Below are 17,157 nucleotides of genomic sequence, written 5' to 3'. Positions count from 1 at the left end.
ATATATATATAATGTTCCGAATTTCCTTGTGACACTGTGTGCATGGAATCGAGGATCCTTTTTCCAGAAGTCAACTTGTTGCTACGATCATTTTGATCAATTTCTCTCCTGTTAGAACAGATGTCATTTTAAGTCTGTCATTCGTAAGGTTATCAGATGACTCCATGCCAACTGCAGTCACACTGTTTCCAGTCCTGGGCTTGCCTTGAATGAGCTACGGCATTCTGGGAGCTCTATTCCTCTTTCAGGTCTTTGGGACAAGTTCTAAAAATAGCGCGAGTACTAATTTTCATAAACAACGCGTAATTGGCATTTAGTGACACGGGAAGAAATGTCAGTACGGAGAAAGTAAATAGAAGTGCTTTAGTTATATGCAGGGCCATCATTTGGTCTTTTCCTGCAAATTATGTGGCAGGAAAAGACTAAATTATGAGGCAGGGTTGAGCAGTTTATGTGGTAAGAAAAGTACAGGTAAGAATTTACAAAGCCAAAAGCTCTAACTCAAGCAAATGCAAGACTTATTGCGTTGCAAATGCTTGTTTCAGTTGCCAGTTGTATAAAGATTACATTTAAGGCCTTATTTTTGTTGATCATAACCATTGGTTGATTGTTTTTGCATTCTAACTATTTCTTTTTGGTTACAATTTTAAAGAAATTTGTATTTTCCTAATTTAAAGTTCCCTTTTGTGTGACATTTTAGTGCAGTTTCTGCAGTGTAGTCACTAAAGAAATATCTTTAAAGGTTTTCCACCGAGTGGTTTATAATAACAATTTAACATTGAGGAGCTTTTAATAGCATACCTGTTTATATCTTAACCTATTTTTCTATCCATTAACTCAATTTCTTGTTAAATTATTTTAGTTATATTGGGTCATGAGTAATACTTGAATGAGCAGATAGCATCATTTACAAGTTTGTGATTCATAAAGTGTGAATTTGTCCTTGTAAATCAATTTTAGTACACATAAAATTACCCAAGTATGCAAAATTGTAAGCGAGTATATCTTTTGACAAAGGCTTATTTTGGGCATTTCAGAACTGAGACACTGACAAAAGGGGTGAATTCCAAACCTGCAAGTATTTTTATACACATACACATTTGTTAGACAGTTTCCCACCATGTAAACAGTCAGGGGCAGAAGTAAATCAAATTGCAGTCTAGGAAAAGGTAAGGAACTGTTCCTAAAATTGTAGAGCATAATGCAGAAGGGTTTGTCTGAGGCAAAACTATTTCTCTGCGAAGAAACAAAAACACAAAAAGATTGCCAATCCATGGTTGTGTTGCATTGGTTCATTTGGTATTACACAATTGCTACATGTTTACATATGTACGTTTCCTTGGATTTTGCACCAGCTACAATTTTCCAGGACTACTCCTGCAATTCCTTGTGAATAACAAGGAAAACAAGAGTTATCTCAACATGTATTCTAAATGTAGTCTTACCTGCTCAAAGTTTTTACTTTCTTAGTGAGCCAGGCCCCTCTATATTATCAACAAACGACTTGGGCGTAACTTCAAAAATGTCATTACTTCTTAAATTGATTTTTTTAAACCCTTTTATGTCTTTAGAATATAATTTATACTGTGCGCCATCTGACATAGAGAATGATAGTGCTTAGGTGGAGGGAGAAGGCAAAGGAATTATTTTAGACCAAAATCTTAAAAAAAAGCCACAAGCTTACAGTCATCTTTTGAATCTAGTGGTGTCAAGCTATTTTCAAATGATGCCACACATTACATATATTTTGAAGAAACAACAGCTGATTGGAACACTGTTCCCTCCTTTAGGAGGCTGGCATAGTATATGGTGTACACCTATAGGTGATGCACCATGCACGGAGTTCAGGCAAACTTAAGTGATAGTGTCAGAGGTTTCTAATAACCATAGCTCTCAAAGGGTAGCTGTTAAGAGCATCTAAGGCTTATCAGAAAGGGTGTAAAGCAATTGCAATAACCACAGAGTCAGTCAATTATTTACACATAAGAAAGAACCACACCATGTGTTAGAAAAAAAGGTATTATTTATTAACAGGCAGGCACTAAACTAACTTTGGTATATCTCCTAACTGGAGATATGAACACACAGAATTATACTTCAAAACAGGTACGTACAAGAATATAACAACACAGGGGCAAACCATATACTAGAAAAATGGGTAAGGAAAGTCACAGCTGACCAAGACACCTTCAAGAATCCTAAGGACTGGGAATGTACTAGAACACCAAAGGTAAGTAGCAGGAATTCCACAGGAGCCTGTGTGCAGAGGTGTTACGTAGTGTCGGGAGTCTCATAGGATAACATTGGCTGAGTCGCGCTTAGGAAAAGGTTGGAAATAGACCCTTACCAGAGGACCCAGAGGAAACCCTTTGAAACAAGGACTGGTGAAGTATGCCCTCACCCGTGCATACTGGTGTACCTACACCAGCGAGCCCAGGTGCAAAGGGGTCAAGTGTCGGAACCTTCTGTTGGAGTTAGTGGGTACTTCGGTTGTCCAGCTGCTGCGGTAACCCGTGGACCAGGTCTGTGGAACCCAGGTGTGGATTCCAGGCACATAGCACGTATGAAGAGTCCATACCACCCAGAGGCATCCAGGGGGTGCAGGAGGGCCACACCCACCCTTGTGGTTGCTTTGCTGTTGGATGGTTGTCATGAAGATGCAGCTGCGGTGTCCAGGCAGTGCAGAAGGATCCCCAGGAGTTGTCCGCAGCTTTCCCATGCCGGTTGTTGAATGCAGAGGGGTCCGTGGTCAGCAGGACCACCAACAAGCCTTGGTATATGCAAAAGGAGAGTTGCAAAAAAAGTTGCAGTATTGGAAACCAGCGAGGCCTGAGGGCCTCAACCTGTACAGGTAGGTCAGAGCCTGCCCTCAGCAGTGAGGAGAGCCAGCAGGAATTGATAGAGACCCCCAAGAGGACCCTTTGACAGCAAACACAGGGAGTCGCGAGGAGACCTTAGCAGCACAAAGAAGATGGATGCCCACGTTGCAGAGGTTGCAGGGAGGACATTGGTTGTGTGATGCTTGAGGCTGGGGCTTCTTGGAGCTAGAAAGTCTTCCAGTTTAAGAGCCAACAAGCTTTGGTGTTGACAGCAGATGCAGTGCACAAGGGTTCCGTCCCAGCAGCTCCAATGAGGGACCACCGTCTTCCCAGTTGCAAAGAAGACAGGTCAGACCTCTAGAGAGCCACTGAACCATCACCTGTGTTGGAGAGCCTTGAGGAGTCCGTGGGACAGTAGGATCCACAAACCGGTCGTAGACTTGGAGGTGCCTGCAGTTGCAGAGGAGTGACTCCTTCACCCCACGGGAGATTCCTTCTGGATGTCCTTAATGCAGGCAGAGTCCTCGTAACTCTGGAGGATGCACGGAAGTTGCAGAGGTCTTGCAATGCTCGGGGACAAAGTTTCAGTAGGAGCCCTCCTACCAGTTGCAGTCTTGTCTTGCAAAGTCCAGCAGCAGAATTCGGTGTCCAGAAGAAGTCTTGAAGATGAATCTGGGGCCTCACCCTCAGGATAGCCCTTAAATAACCCAGGGAGGGGGTTGGACGACTTCTCTGGTGACCCACCTATAAGGAGGGGACAGTGATGCTACTCAACTAGACTGACCAGTCAGCTGCTCCCAGGGACCTCTGCTCATCTTGTTTAAAGATGGCAGAATCAAGTAGCCACTTGGGAGAGCTCTGTGCACCCCCCTAGTAGGAGAGCTGGACAGGATAGTCACTTTGCTGTCCTTTGTGTGTCTTGCACTAGAGCAGGAGCTTGGGGGCTCCTGCACTGGATGGAACTGGTTTCGGAAGAAGGGCACCAAATGTGCCCTTCAAAGGAGTCTGGTGGGACTCAGGAGCACCCCCACCCTAGCCCAGAGACACCTATTTCTAAAGGAGAGATGGGTAACAATTCTCTTCTAAAGGAAATCCTTTGTTCTGCCTTCCCCTTCCCGAATTAAGCTCAGCAGCAGGAGGGCAGAACATTGTCTGGGGTCAGCAGCAGCACTGGCTTGCACTCAGAATCGGCAAGGATGAACAGACAGACATGGGGGATCCTCTAAAGAGACCCCAAAATGCATGGTATCATGCAGCTAACACTGAAGCTGTTGTAGTTGCATGAATCTAACATGTTTGATACCAAACATGACTAGGTTCGGAGAAACCATTCTGTAGTTGGATATCTTGTAATGGCCAGTGTCCACTCTCTACCTTAGAATAGTTTCCACTGTAGGAGGTTGGATCAGTATATGGTGTACACCTGTAGGCAAGGCACCCTGTACTGAGTCTAGGCAATCATTAGTAATCGTGTTGGAGGTTCTAGATAACCAGAGCTCTCAAAGGATAGCTGCTGAGAGCAGCTAAGGCTTATCCAGGAGGGTGTAAAGCAGTTGCAAATATCACATAGGTCAGTCAGTGATGTACACACAGGAAAGAATCACACCAGTGTTAGAAAAATAATGTATTATTTATTATAACACGCACACACTAAACTAACGTTGTTATATATCCTATCCGAAGATAAGAACATACAAAAATATACTTAGAAACAGGTAACAGCATAGAATAACAAGGACCCCTGGTGGGGCAAAACCATATAGTAAAAAAAAGGAATGTGAAAATCACTACCAACCCAAACTACCATTCAAGGACCCTTAGGACTGGGGAAGTACTGAAATACCAAAGGTAAGTAGAAATGATTCTCCAGGCGCTAAAGTGCAAAGTTGTAACCCTGGGTCATTGTCCATAGGGTACCATGGGGAAGTACCGGCCGTAGTTTTCGAGTTCTAGGTCCCTTCCTAGAGGACCCCGAGGAAACTCATTGGGACAAGAGAGATTAAAGAGTGCCCTCGCCTGTGGATACCCAGAGAAGAGGAGTACCTACACCAGGGGGCCCTGGTGCATGGGGTGGAATTGTGTCAGAACCTCCTGTTGAAGACAATGGGGGACATCAGGTGTCCAGCTGCTGTTGTGAACTGTGGACCAGGTCGGTGGAACCCAAGTGTGTATTCCGGAAGAAGAGGACTTAAGGAAAGAGGGGACAGAGTCCATACCACCTAGAGCTGCCCAGGCGGTACAGGGGGCAATGGTAACCTTCTTGGTGATGCTTTCCTGCAGGACGGTGTTTGAAGAAGTGCAGCTGTGGAGTACATGCAATGCAGTAAAAACCCTAGGAGTCAGCCATGAGCTGTCCATGCCAGTCTTTGAATTGCAAAGGGGTCCGTGGGACCGCCTACAAGCCTTGCCAAATGCAGGAAAACATTGCTCAGAGTGTTGCAGGATTTTGGTGGACCAGCAAGGTCCAGGAGACAATACTTTTGAAGGTAAGTCAGGGCCAGCCCTCAGCAAGCAGGAGAGCCAGCAGGAATCAATGGAGCCCCCCCCCAGCAGGACCCTCTGACAGCAGACACAGTGAGTCGCAGGGAGGCCTTAGGGGCAGATCAAAAAGGATGCCTATGGCGCAGGAGTTGCAGGGAAGACATCGTTCTTGGAGCTGTGTAATTCTAGAGGCTTGAGCTTCTTGGAGCTAGGAGGTCTCCGGACTGGAGAGCCAACAAGCCTTGGCAAATTTGTTTCCAAGTTCTGCAAAACTTCTGCAACCTCAGTGGCCTTGCATCCATCACGGCCACAAGGACTCTGCCTGCACTTGGGAAAGCAAGATGGAATCTCCCTTGGAGTGAGGGAGTCACTCCCCTGCATCTGCGGGCACCTCAATAGCAATGACTGGCTGGTGGATCCTGCTGTCCCACAGACTCTTCAAGACTCTACAACACAGATGGTGGTTCTGTGGCTCCCCAGAGGTCTGACCTGTCTTCTTTGTAACTGAGAAGTATGTGGTCCCTCGATGGAGCTGGTTGCCCGGAAGCCCTGTGAACTGCATCTGTTTCTCATTGTCAAGGCTTGTTGACTCTACCTCCAGAAGACCTTCGAACTCCAAGAAGCTTCATCCTCCAGCACTCTTCAACTCCAAGAAGAGCATCCACTCTGCAACTCCTGCAGCATGGGACTCCTTCTTTGATGTGCTGCTGAGGCCTCCCTGCTACTCACTGTGCCTGCTACCAGTGGGTCCTCGTGGGGGCTCCAACAGTTCCTGTTGGCTCTCCTGCTTGCTTAGGGCCAGCCCAGACTCCCCTCCAAAGGTCGAGTCGATAGGACCTTGCTGGTCGCCAAAATCCTGCAAACATCCCTGTAGATTATTCCTCCTTTTGCCAAGGTTTGTTGGTGATTCTGCTGTCCACTGACACCTCTGCAATCCGGCGGCTGATGTGGGATAGCTTGTGGGCAACTCCAAGGATCTTTCTTTGTCACCTGGACTCTGCAGCTGGACTTCTTCCTTCACCAACCTTTAGGTACTTCTCCCCAAGAAGAGCGGGCATTGCCTACCTGCACCGCCTAGGCATCTCAGAGTGGTCTGGACACTGTCTCCTTCTCTTTTAGGTTCTTCTTGTCTGGAATCCGCGTTTGGGTTCCACCGATCTGGTCAATGGTTCGCAGCAGCAGCTGGACGCATGAGGCTCTCTTTGACTCCAATGAAGGTTTCCAATGCCACTTCACCCCTGTGCACCTGGGCTCCCTGGTATAGGTACTCCAATTTCCTGGGTATGCACAGGTGGGGGCGCTATAGAGCCTTCCTTGTGCCAACTGGATTCCTCTGGGAAGGGTCCTGAATCCTGAAAATTCCAACTGCATTGGTCCTGTGTAAGTCTATAGGACGCCTGGCTAAATACACCTCTGCATACGGGCGCTTGGGGGTTTTCTGTTACTTGCCTTGGGTGATTTCGTACTCTCCCCAGCCCCTGGGATCCTAACACAGTTTTCTTGGTTGATCATCTCTATTCTTATACCACTTTCCTGGTAAATGATTCGGCCACCCCTATAGGGTCCCATGGATTTCTATGCTTTTCCTGTTTGTTTCTAGGTATATTCATTGTGTGTAGATATCTCCAATTGGAGATATACAAATGTTAGGATAGTACTAGTGTTCTAATAAAGAATACTTTAATTTCACACTTGGTGTAGAACTTTCTTGTGTGAACATCAGTGACTGACTACTGTGGAAATGTAAGTGCTTTACACTCCTTGATAAGCCTGAGCTGCTCTCGACCGCTACCCCTAGAGAGCCTTGGTTATCTAGGCACCAAAACACTATCCCTATCCGTTGCCTCAACTCAGTATAGGGTACCACACCATAGGCGTACACCATAAACTGAGCCAGCCTCCTTAGACCAATAGAGAAGTACAATATACTAGGGAGTTACATGGGTGCACCAGTATGCCGATTGTGGGATGTAAAAGTTACTTACCAACTAAATTTAGGGGAGATAGCACTGACATTAGGATCCTGGTTAGCAAGGATCCCAGTGTATTACAGTGTAAACACACTGACCCCTTTGCTCATGCAGGGGTACCCTCACATCTAGAACCATGCACCCTGCCTTTGGGCTGAAGGGCCTACCTCAGGGGGGTCTCACTCTGTCAAAATGCAGTGACTGCGATATACAGTAAACCTTGTATCTGGGGTGAAAGGTGCATGCATCATTTCACAAAGGCTGCAATGGCAGGCCTGTAGATGCAGTTTGCATTGGCTTCAGTGGGTGGCATAGTGTATGCTACAACCCATGGTGGACCCCTGGTGTACCAATGCCCTGGGTACATAAGTACCATATACCAGGGACTTACAGGGGTACACCAGTAGCCAATCATGGGGTGTAAGTAATGCTTACCAACCCAATTTATTAGAGAGAACACCAAAACTATGGGGTCCTGGTTAACAGGATCCCAGTGTACTACAGCCGATACACACTGACACAGGCAAAAAGTGGGGGCAGCCATATCAGATAAATGCTACTTTCCTACACCTCCCTACTCTCCTCCTCCCACATGTACTGAAGATATAAATGGAATCAACGTATTTGGGCCCTACTTGGCACAGTCCCAAGTTCTTTGACCCGCTCAAGTCTGGACAAATACACAGTCCATACTTGTGTTTCTTTTGCTGAAGAACTTCCACCTATGCCTATAAGTGCACTGTAAAACAGCAAAATCATTGCATTGAGATTTTCTTAGAGAATATTGTGGTATATATAGGACAGAAGAGAGGTTTCATTGGTCTCACATTTTTATCCAGGGATTTCTCTTGGATTTCGTACATGCTAGGGAACATGGTATGCATATTGCTTTTTGGGGAGGAGAGCCGATTCTGAGGTGCTGGAAGGTGCATGATGAGTGTTTCTGGGAGTGTTTTCAGGATGGGTTAGTGGGTTTCACAGCACATCGATTTTGTGTTTGAATCCTTGCTTCATTCCCACTATTAATCATACATGCTCTAACGAAAATTAAACTGTTTTCCCATTAGAAGAAAGTCTCCAAACAGTTTATTATCTCTTCCTTGTGAAAGGATTTGCAGCAGTTGCTGCTGGCAGGGAGCGACGCTCCTCTACCCTCATGGAGGAGCGGCCCTTGTATTGGGCATGATAACATCTGCAAGTGGGGGAGATCATCTGTCTTAGTGAGGGCTTTATCCTCATTATTATTTTGTGTTCAGGTAATCTACACTCCGTCTCTGGTGAGTAGAGCAATATTGAATGTTAACAAATTATGGCAGTTGCTGAGAATTTGCTATCATATTTTTTCATATATTTCTTAGATTTTATCAAATAGATCAACTATGCAGACATCAGCCAGAAAATGTAGATAGGTTTTATCTATTGGATTTTTATGTTTTTCCTTGTTCTTTGAAATTAAATGAAAATGTTAAAGACCATTTGAATGGACATTACTCTATTTTGCTGATGTTCTGGTTCTATGTGCTTTTATGGCTTTATAGCTAATAAGGATTTGCAACCAGTGCAAGATCAAACTATAGATATGCTATCAAATAGTATATTTAAAAACTGGGTCCAGAAATTAGAGTTTATAGTTTTTTTTGTTTTTTTTCCCCCGACTAATGCTCGGCTGCTTGCTAACCACTGCCAGTTTAATCAGAAATAACTGAAGCTGTTAAAACAAAATCCTTGTATTAGTGGCGGTTGGATTGTAGGAAGCCGGCTGTCATTGTAGTGCACCAATGTATGGGGGGCACTGTGCAGACAGACCAGATGACCTTTATTGGTTTACAGGATTACAAATGACAATCACAAAAGCTGTCTTTTGTGGTAGTGTGAGCAAGCAGTTATCTGAGTGTGGTGCTAAGCATTTGTTGTACTCACAGTGGCAATAAATATGACACATTCAAGAAAGAACACCAGACCAATTGTTTAACTGAAAAATGGTTACTTTTGTTATATTATGTTTGAACCCCAGAATACTGTTGCATGAATAAATACTAATGCAGTTTGAGGAAAATAAACAAAATACTTGAAGTGTCTTTAAAGCAGTAATGCAATCCTATGGATAAAAACAAATGTATTCCATAACAGCATTCAACAGTGACTTACAGGACGAGTCTTCAGGAGTTCAGGTAAGTACAGGGCACTGTCCAAGGCAACACCAACAGGTCATTTCAGGGGGCTCAGGGGCATCTGGTTGCAGAGGTGTCTTTACGTCGTCGGGTGCCCTGTTGGTTTCAGTGAGAAACAGTCCTGGGGAAAAGAGGCTGCAGGTGAGGACTGGGAGGTGGGGGGGGGGGGGAGGGGGGGCGGGCAGTCCAACTGAACCAGCAGGGGGCTCAGGTCTTGCAATGCTCGGAGGTGTTCGGGACACCTTTGGTCCTCTTCTCCTTTGTTCAGGAGGGCCGGGTGCAGAGGTGCCCTGAGGCGTCAGGTCTTTGCCACCAGAGCGGTCGCGGTAGAGGGGGCCCGCACCTAGATTCTGCAGGTAGTGTTGGGGTGTTCACAGCTGAAAAACCCCAGTTGAGCTCGTATCCTGGAGGGCCTGGGGACAACGCTGACACTGTTGGCCCACTTTGCCTCGGACTAGGGGGCACAGGTGCAGGGGTTTTTGCGGTCTTCAGAGTTCTTCTTGGGTGCTTGCAGGGTGCAGGGAAGTAGCTACGCTACTCCACGGGAGACCCTGGTGCCTTATTTATTTATATATTTTTTTTTTAAGTGCAGCCAGCCCACCCATGATTCTGGAGGCAGAACAGCTGCAGGACGAGTCATTTTCTGCACAATTGTCAAGGACTGCAGGCAGGGTTGGGGCCAAGCCAGCAGCTGCTCCTCTGTACTTGCTTCTCGCAGCTCTTTGTTGTGCTTCTTCTTCTTGTGTCCAGAGAATCTGTCTTCTGGTGTTGGGGAGCCACCTAAATACTGAATTTAGGGGTGTGTAGGGCAGTAGCCAATGGGCTACTTACCCTTGGGGTGCCTACACCCCCTATATGACAACCTCATGTGGGAATTGGGCATATTCCTATCCCAGAAGACCTAGTTCCACCAAAAACAAAAAGATGGTGGAAATCCTCAAGTGTCCACCTCTGGCAGCCCACTTTAGGGATGTGGTTAGCCCAGAGGTAGTACACACCTACTGCCTAGCTAATCTTCCCTTCTGTCTTGGTGCCAAAGTGGCTTCAGGGCAGGGGGTGGCTACACCCAGGTCTGGGGAAGCTGAGGGTGTTTGCATATCAAAGGCGGTAAAGCCTTGGAAGCCCCCGGCCTTGGTTTGCAGATCTGCTAGCCATCCTGCTGGAGTGGGTGACTACACCCCCCCACCCCCCGGAGCAGGCTTTGATTATGACCTCCAGGATCACGGGCTCTCACCTCCAGGGGTCAGACACCTGTCTGTAGTGGCTATCTATTCAAGTCCAGTCAGCCAACACACAAGACTAGTGGGGTTCAGGGGGGATCCTCTGAGGTGCCCTCTGGATGCATGTCATAATAAATCCGAGGTGGTGTTTGATACTAAACTCCATAGGGTTCAGTGAAGCCATTATGTGACTGCTTCAGGGGTGTTGACGAGCATCCAGCACATACCTTAAATGGCTTTCCTGTTCACTTGCAATGCTCAGCAGTGGGGCTGGACTTCACAGGGGCATATCTGCTCTTGCAGATATGTCCACACATCAAATATAATGCACCCTGCCTTAGGGCACCCAGGCCTGCTGTAGGGGAGACTTACATATATTTAGATGCAGTGATAGTAACATGGCACACAATGGGTTTGCCCTGTTGTGTTTTCACCTGGCCTGCACCAGATCACCCAGACTGCAATGGCAGTTGTTTGCATCTCGTGTTTAGGGGGGTGGAGGGGTCCCTGAGGATGGCACAATACATGCTGCAGCCCTCTGGGACCCTCTCCTCTACTCATGCCCTAGGTAACCGACTTACACTGGTAGAGGAGTGTGACAATGTGCACATTGTTACCTGCTTTTAGGACAACAAGTCGCAACTGTCTGCACCAGCCAGCACTGATCCGAAGGAGAACTAACCTTCAGTCACTTTTTGACTGGTCTTTTTTAACTTTTGGCTAAAGATTTTTGAGTGTCTACACTCCTGATTCATCGAGGTGTCATCACGTAAGACCGGGTTCAAGCCCTGCCGATTCTGTCATCGGGCGATGTCTTTGACGGATCCGCACCTCGTGAGCTTGTTGTTCCTGCAGCGCTTTCACAACCTGAAATCATGCTCAGAGTGCCAGGCCATGAATCCAAAAGCTTTGAGGGAGTGGTCCCTAAAGCTTATTGCGGCCCAGTGCTCAGCTTCGCGCCGCTCTATATCTCGGTCAAAAGGAATGTCCCGAGAATGGTCGCGGAGCCCCCATTCTTCATCGTTCCACTGCAAGTCCTTGGGATGGTCAGGTAAGTCGAGGCACAAGAAGAAGTCGAAGAAGGATAAGTGTTCTTTGACTTCACCCCGTCCGTAGGCTGATGAGATAAGGAAAAAGAAGTGTTGGTGTTTCAGACCTCTATCCTCAGAGGCTGCGTCTGTCGCCTCTGTGCCTCCCTGAGTTTCCGGGAGCCAAAGCGACGCCTGCCCAATTCCAAGAGTTTTATGAGGCCATACACCTTGTATTTGGGCAGTCCGACTCAGCTGAATATCCTTGGGCCCCGCAGGGTCACCAGGGGCCCCCTCAGGTTCCGTACCGTTGGCTTCAGCCTTGGCTCTGGGGGGCACCCATGGGTCTGTTCCTTAATCCAAACTGGTGTCAGTCATACCACCTTGACCTTCCCGATGCTGGGTCTGACATTGACGCTCTTGATGCCACCCATGCCCCCAGGTGGCATCAATCCTTTCCTCATTGCTGACTCCAACACGAAGCCGGACCAGAGTTGTGCAATGCAAATTCCGACATCAACAGAGACCTTGCTCCCTGGATCGGAACTTGAACCTTAATCTTTTTGGCTGAGGCATGGTGAGGATTGTGTGGGGTCGCCGGACCCTTTAGAATACCTGTTATAAAACCCCATGGACTGGCAGATAGACCTGAGTGAGGCCAGTGGTCTGGACACTTTCCCTGACACCGGCATGCTTTCTCCCCCTCTGTGGCTATGGAGGAGGGAGCGTCTTACTCAGTGGTGGTGGTGTGATGAGCAGCCGAGGTCCTGGGACTCGAGCTGTCTTTGGTGGCAATCAGGGCTAACCTCCTGACGAAGGTTCTTCACCATGGGGCTTCCTCTTCTGACCCCCCCTTTACCCTTGAATGAAGCCCTTACTGATGTCCTGATAGGAACCTGGCCAAACCCAGCACAGAGGCTCCTGTGAACAGGACAATCGCCCGCCACCATAGACCTGTTTCAATTGACCCAGAGTTCCTGACACAACACCGTACCCCTGAGAGCTTGGTTATCCAAGCCTCCACGTCTCCGGGCACATTTCCTTCCACACCCCCGGATGGGGAATCCAAGAGGCTGGACCAACTCGGGAAGATGTTCTCTTCTTCCAGCCTGACATTGTGGTCCATGAACACCACATGCCTTTTGGGCCGTGTTGCCACAGGCCCTGGAGGAGGCCTGGTCCATTTTCTCCCAAACTGTTGCTTATGAGAAGGATGCAGCAAAGGTCACAGTATGATGTGAGCTCGATACGACCGACTAACTAGGCAGATATGTTGTATCGACAGTGGCCTTGAGGCGCATTGTCTGGTTGAGGACATCTGGCTTTTCATGGGCTGTCCATTCCACCCTTATGGACATGCCCTTTGATGGCATACGTCTCTTCTGTGACAAAGAAGACTCAGCGCTTGAGCACTTTAAGGAGTCCCGGGCTCCGGGCAGGTCTGTGGGCCTCGCAGCTGCCCTCACCCCCCCCCCCCCCCCCCTCAGTCTGCTTTTTGCCCCTTTTGTGGCTACAGAAGAACACACCTAACCACGTCCGTTCCCATCCAGCCATCGTGCTGCACATGCTGCCTTGCCTCTGAATGGCTAGGGATGTGGGATCTAATGTCCTCGTGGATCAGTGAGGCAGCGGGACCCCCCACCCCCCCCCCCCCCCCCAGCACACTGCAAACCTTCCTAGTCTTGTCTTCCCGACAAGGGACCAGTCGGAGCCAGGATTCGCCATCACCTGCACCGCTGGCAGTCGATCACGTCAGATCGGTTGGTTTTCCACATAGTCCGAATAGACTACCCCCTCCTCTTCGAGGCTATCCCTCCATCCATGCCACCATCTTACGATCGGATGATGGAGGATCACCTGGCACTTCTCCGTGAGGAGGTTTCGGCTCTCTTGGCCAAGGGAGCCATAGGGAGGGCCCCTGTGCCAGAAGTAGGTCATGGTTGTTATTCCCACTTCTTTCTCATGCCCAAAAACAGCAAGGACCTCTGCCCTATCTTAGACCTGTGGTCCCTCAATATCTTCCTCAATAAGGAGAAGTTCTAAATGCTCTATCTGGTTCTATCTGCACCAGAATCAAACAGGAGAGATAGAAGTATCAGGTTACCACTGAGCTTCCCAACTAACTGCCTTTTAATATCAACAGGAGTGTAACCACGTATCCCAGTATCATCAAGTAGTCCCTCTAGTTTCTTTTGGGAGACCCTCACCAGTTATTTTCTACCACAAGTATAATTTTACCCTGGTGTACTCATAGCTAATAGCATCATCATGGTGTCTCCTTCTTACTTAGGAACGAATTACGTGTCCTTCACACGTATCAGGTCGACATGTTTCAGCCCACTCTTGCCCAAAAGGGTCATTGGCTTTCTTCAGGAACAAAGAATCAGCAGATCCCAAAGTGCCCAGATATGGGGTTTACCTTCCTGGATGCCCAGCTGCTGTTATGTTGAAGACATATCTATAGAGGTCATATGGACAATTAACATAATTTATTTGATATAACAACTTTCACACCTTTTTCTAATCTGGAGGTGTTAACTCATACCTTACTTTGTGCATTACCCTAGATCAACTAACATATACCACATATTCAAAATGTATTTGCATAGTCCAAAAGAAACTGAACATAAAAATAAAAACAAAGATAAAAAGGAGAAAATTCTTCCCTATTTTTGTATGGCAGTCCCCCCAAATTCTAAGATGACCTCCTTTATTTATTCAACACACAGAATTATCTCCATTTCACCTATCTTATTAAGAGAATCACCTACTCCTGTTTATCACAGAGTCAAATCTCTTAATGTTTTACATCACTATAAAGGCAAGAAGATGCGAACATCAGGTTTTATCTGCCCTGGACCCAGGAGACTGGTTGGTAGCGTTGGAATTGCAGGAATCCTATTTCCATATTCCTGTCCTGCCTGCCCACATACGTTACTTGCAGTTCACTGTAGGCCACAAGCATTTTCAGTTTTTCACCATGGTCAGCGTTGGCTTACCAGCTCCCTTGGGTGTTCACCAAAGGTGTTGGTGGTGGTCACAGCAAATTGTGCAGGTCCGGGATTTCAGTCTTCCACTTACCTCGACGACTGGCTGTTGAAGGCGGGCTCATACCCAGGCTGTCGGCTCCCACCTCCAGACTACGACGGACCTCCTGCATTCACAGGGTTTCAATAAAAACGAGCCAAAGTCACACCTGACTCCCTCTCTGATGCACCCTTTCATCTGAGCTGTTCTGAATACAGTGCAGTTTCGGGCTTATCCTCCCGAGCAGCAAGTCCAGGATATTCAGGCTATGATACCAATGTTTCAGCCTCTATCCTGGATTTTGGTGAGAATGAGGCTGATGGAACTCATGGCCTCCTGCATCCTGCTTTTGACACATGCCAGATAGCAGATGCAGGCTCTGCAGTGGGGCCTGAAGTTCCCGTGGGTGCAGCATCGGTTCACATGGTCCACATCTCGAGGGAACTGCACAAGATCTGCAATGGTGGCTCTTGAACCGCGATTGGGACAGAGGCAGATCCCTCTCCCTTCCCCAACCAGATCTGACAGTAGTGACAGATGCGTCACTCCTGGGATGGGACAGCCACATGGGACAGGCGGAGATCAGAGGCTTCTGGTCTCCGGTGGAGTCCAGGCTTCACATAAGCCTTTTGGAGCCCAGGCTGACCATACTGGCATTGATTAGATTCCTTCCCCCTCTCAAAGGGAAAGTAGTGCAGGTGTTCACAGACAACACCAGCGTGATGTGATACTTCATCAGTCAGGGCAGGGTGAGGTTGTGGACCATTTGTCAAGAGGCTCTGTCTCTCAGGAAATGGCTGGAACATCAGGGCATGTCGCTGGTGGTTCAACACTCGGCGGGCTCTCTGAACACCAGAGTGGACAAACTCAGCCAACAGTGCCTGGATGATCACGAATGGCTTCTCCATCCAGAGGTGGGACCTTTCAGCAGTTAGAAGAGCCTTGGTTATATCTGTTTGCCTCCACAGAGAACACTTAATGGCAGCAGTTTTGTGCATTGGAGTTTCATGGGTAAACTGTAAACTTCGTACTTGTATAGCGCACTACTCACCCGTTAGGGTCTCAAGGCGCTGTATGCATACCGCTGTGGAACCCCTCCTGGCTTTTCCCTGTGAGGTGCCCACTCCTGGGCAACTTCCAAGGTGAAGCCAGGCATCCCCGCCCTGTTGGGGCCGTTGTGGAGATTAAGCAAGCTATTGCCCAGAGTTACAGAGTGGGACCCATGAATTAGATTAGGCACCGATGCGAGAATTATCAGGTCCGAGGAAATTGAGTCCAAGACCCGCCGAGGTGGGAATTGAACCCTGGTCCCGGGCCAGATTTCTGCATCAGGGTCTGCCGCTCTAACCATTGAGCCACACTTCTCCACTGGCACTCGCTCTGCCACGCTTTTCATCTCGAGTGGAGCTCAGGTCTCTAGTACGCTTTTCCACCAATACCGCTTCTACCCAGAGTTCTCAAGAAGATTAAGAACAACCGGGCCAAAGTAATCCTTGTGGCTCCGGTCTGGGCACAAAGAGTCTGGTATCCCGATCTATTGGTCATGGTCATTGATCCTCCGATCGTACTGCCCATTCGGGAAGATCTTCTATCGCAGCGACAGGGGGCGGTTCTCCACCCGAACCTGTCCAGTCTCCTCCTCGTTGCTTGGAGATTGTTCGGTGCCAGTTGACAACTTTTGACCTTCCACCTGAAGAATGTAATGCTACCTTGGCAGCCAGGCGTCCTCCACCAAAACAGAATACTCCTATTATTGGCATGGGTTTGTGGCATGGTGCACAAAGAAGTCTGTTGATCACCTCTCTGCCCCTCTTTCCGTGGTCCTCTTGTTTATACTTTTCTGGCCCAGCAGGGCTCTAATTTGGGCACTCTCAAAGGTTATTTGTCTGCTATCTCTGCATTTCTGAGATTACCTGACCAACCCTCTTTAAGTCTCCTATTGTTAGTAGGTTCCTTAAGGGTCTTACCACATGTTTCCTCCATCACCATTCGTGGGATTTGAATTTGGTTCTGACGTTTCTCATGTATGCTACTTTTGAGCGTCTTCACAATTGTCCTCTCTGGCTTCTAACATTAAAAACAGCCTTCCTTGTGGCCATTACATCTGCCCGCAGGGTGAGCGAGCTGCAGACATTGTCATCTAAGTCTCCCTTCCTTTTTATCTATCCTGACAAACTGTTTTTTTGCATTGGAGCTTCCTTATACCAAAAGTGGCCATGCCCTTTCATGTAGGCCAGTCCATCACCTTGCCTACTTTTTATGCATCCCCACTTCTTTCTAAGGAACAGGAGAGACTCCACTGACTGGACCCAAAACAAGTTTTGCCGTTCTATCTTGATTGTGCCAAAGAGTTCCAGGTGGATTATCAACTTTTTAAAGAGGATGTGGGTGCGAAGAAAGGTTGGGCAGTGCAGTTGAGAACAATCTCTAGATGGGTCATT

The 17,157-nt window shown here is 47.7% G+C and overlaps 1 protein-coding gene across 1 annotated transcript in view; it reads left to right on the top strand.

The window, feature by feature from the left end:
• FOCAD (focadhesin) overlaps nt 1-17,157 on the top strand; it is a 1,081,710-nt gene that overhangs the window by 670,330 nt on the left and 394,223 nt on the right. The gene's annotated exons all lie outside the window — the stretch shown is intronic.

Source organism: Pleurodeles waltl, chromosome 1_2 (assembly GCF_031143425.1).
Source record: "Pleurodeles waltl isolate 20211129_DDA chromosome 1_2, aPleWal1.hap1.20221129, whole genome shotgun sequence".
NCBI classification, from domain to species: domain Eukaryota; kingdom Metazoa; phylum Chordata; class Amphibia; order Caudata; family Salamandridae; genus Pleurodeles; species Pleurodeles waltl.
This window is presented reverse-complemented; position numbering and strand designations above follow the sequence as displayed.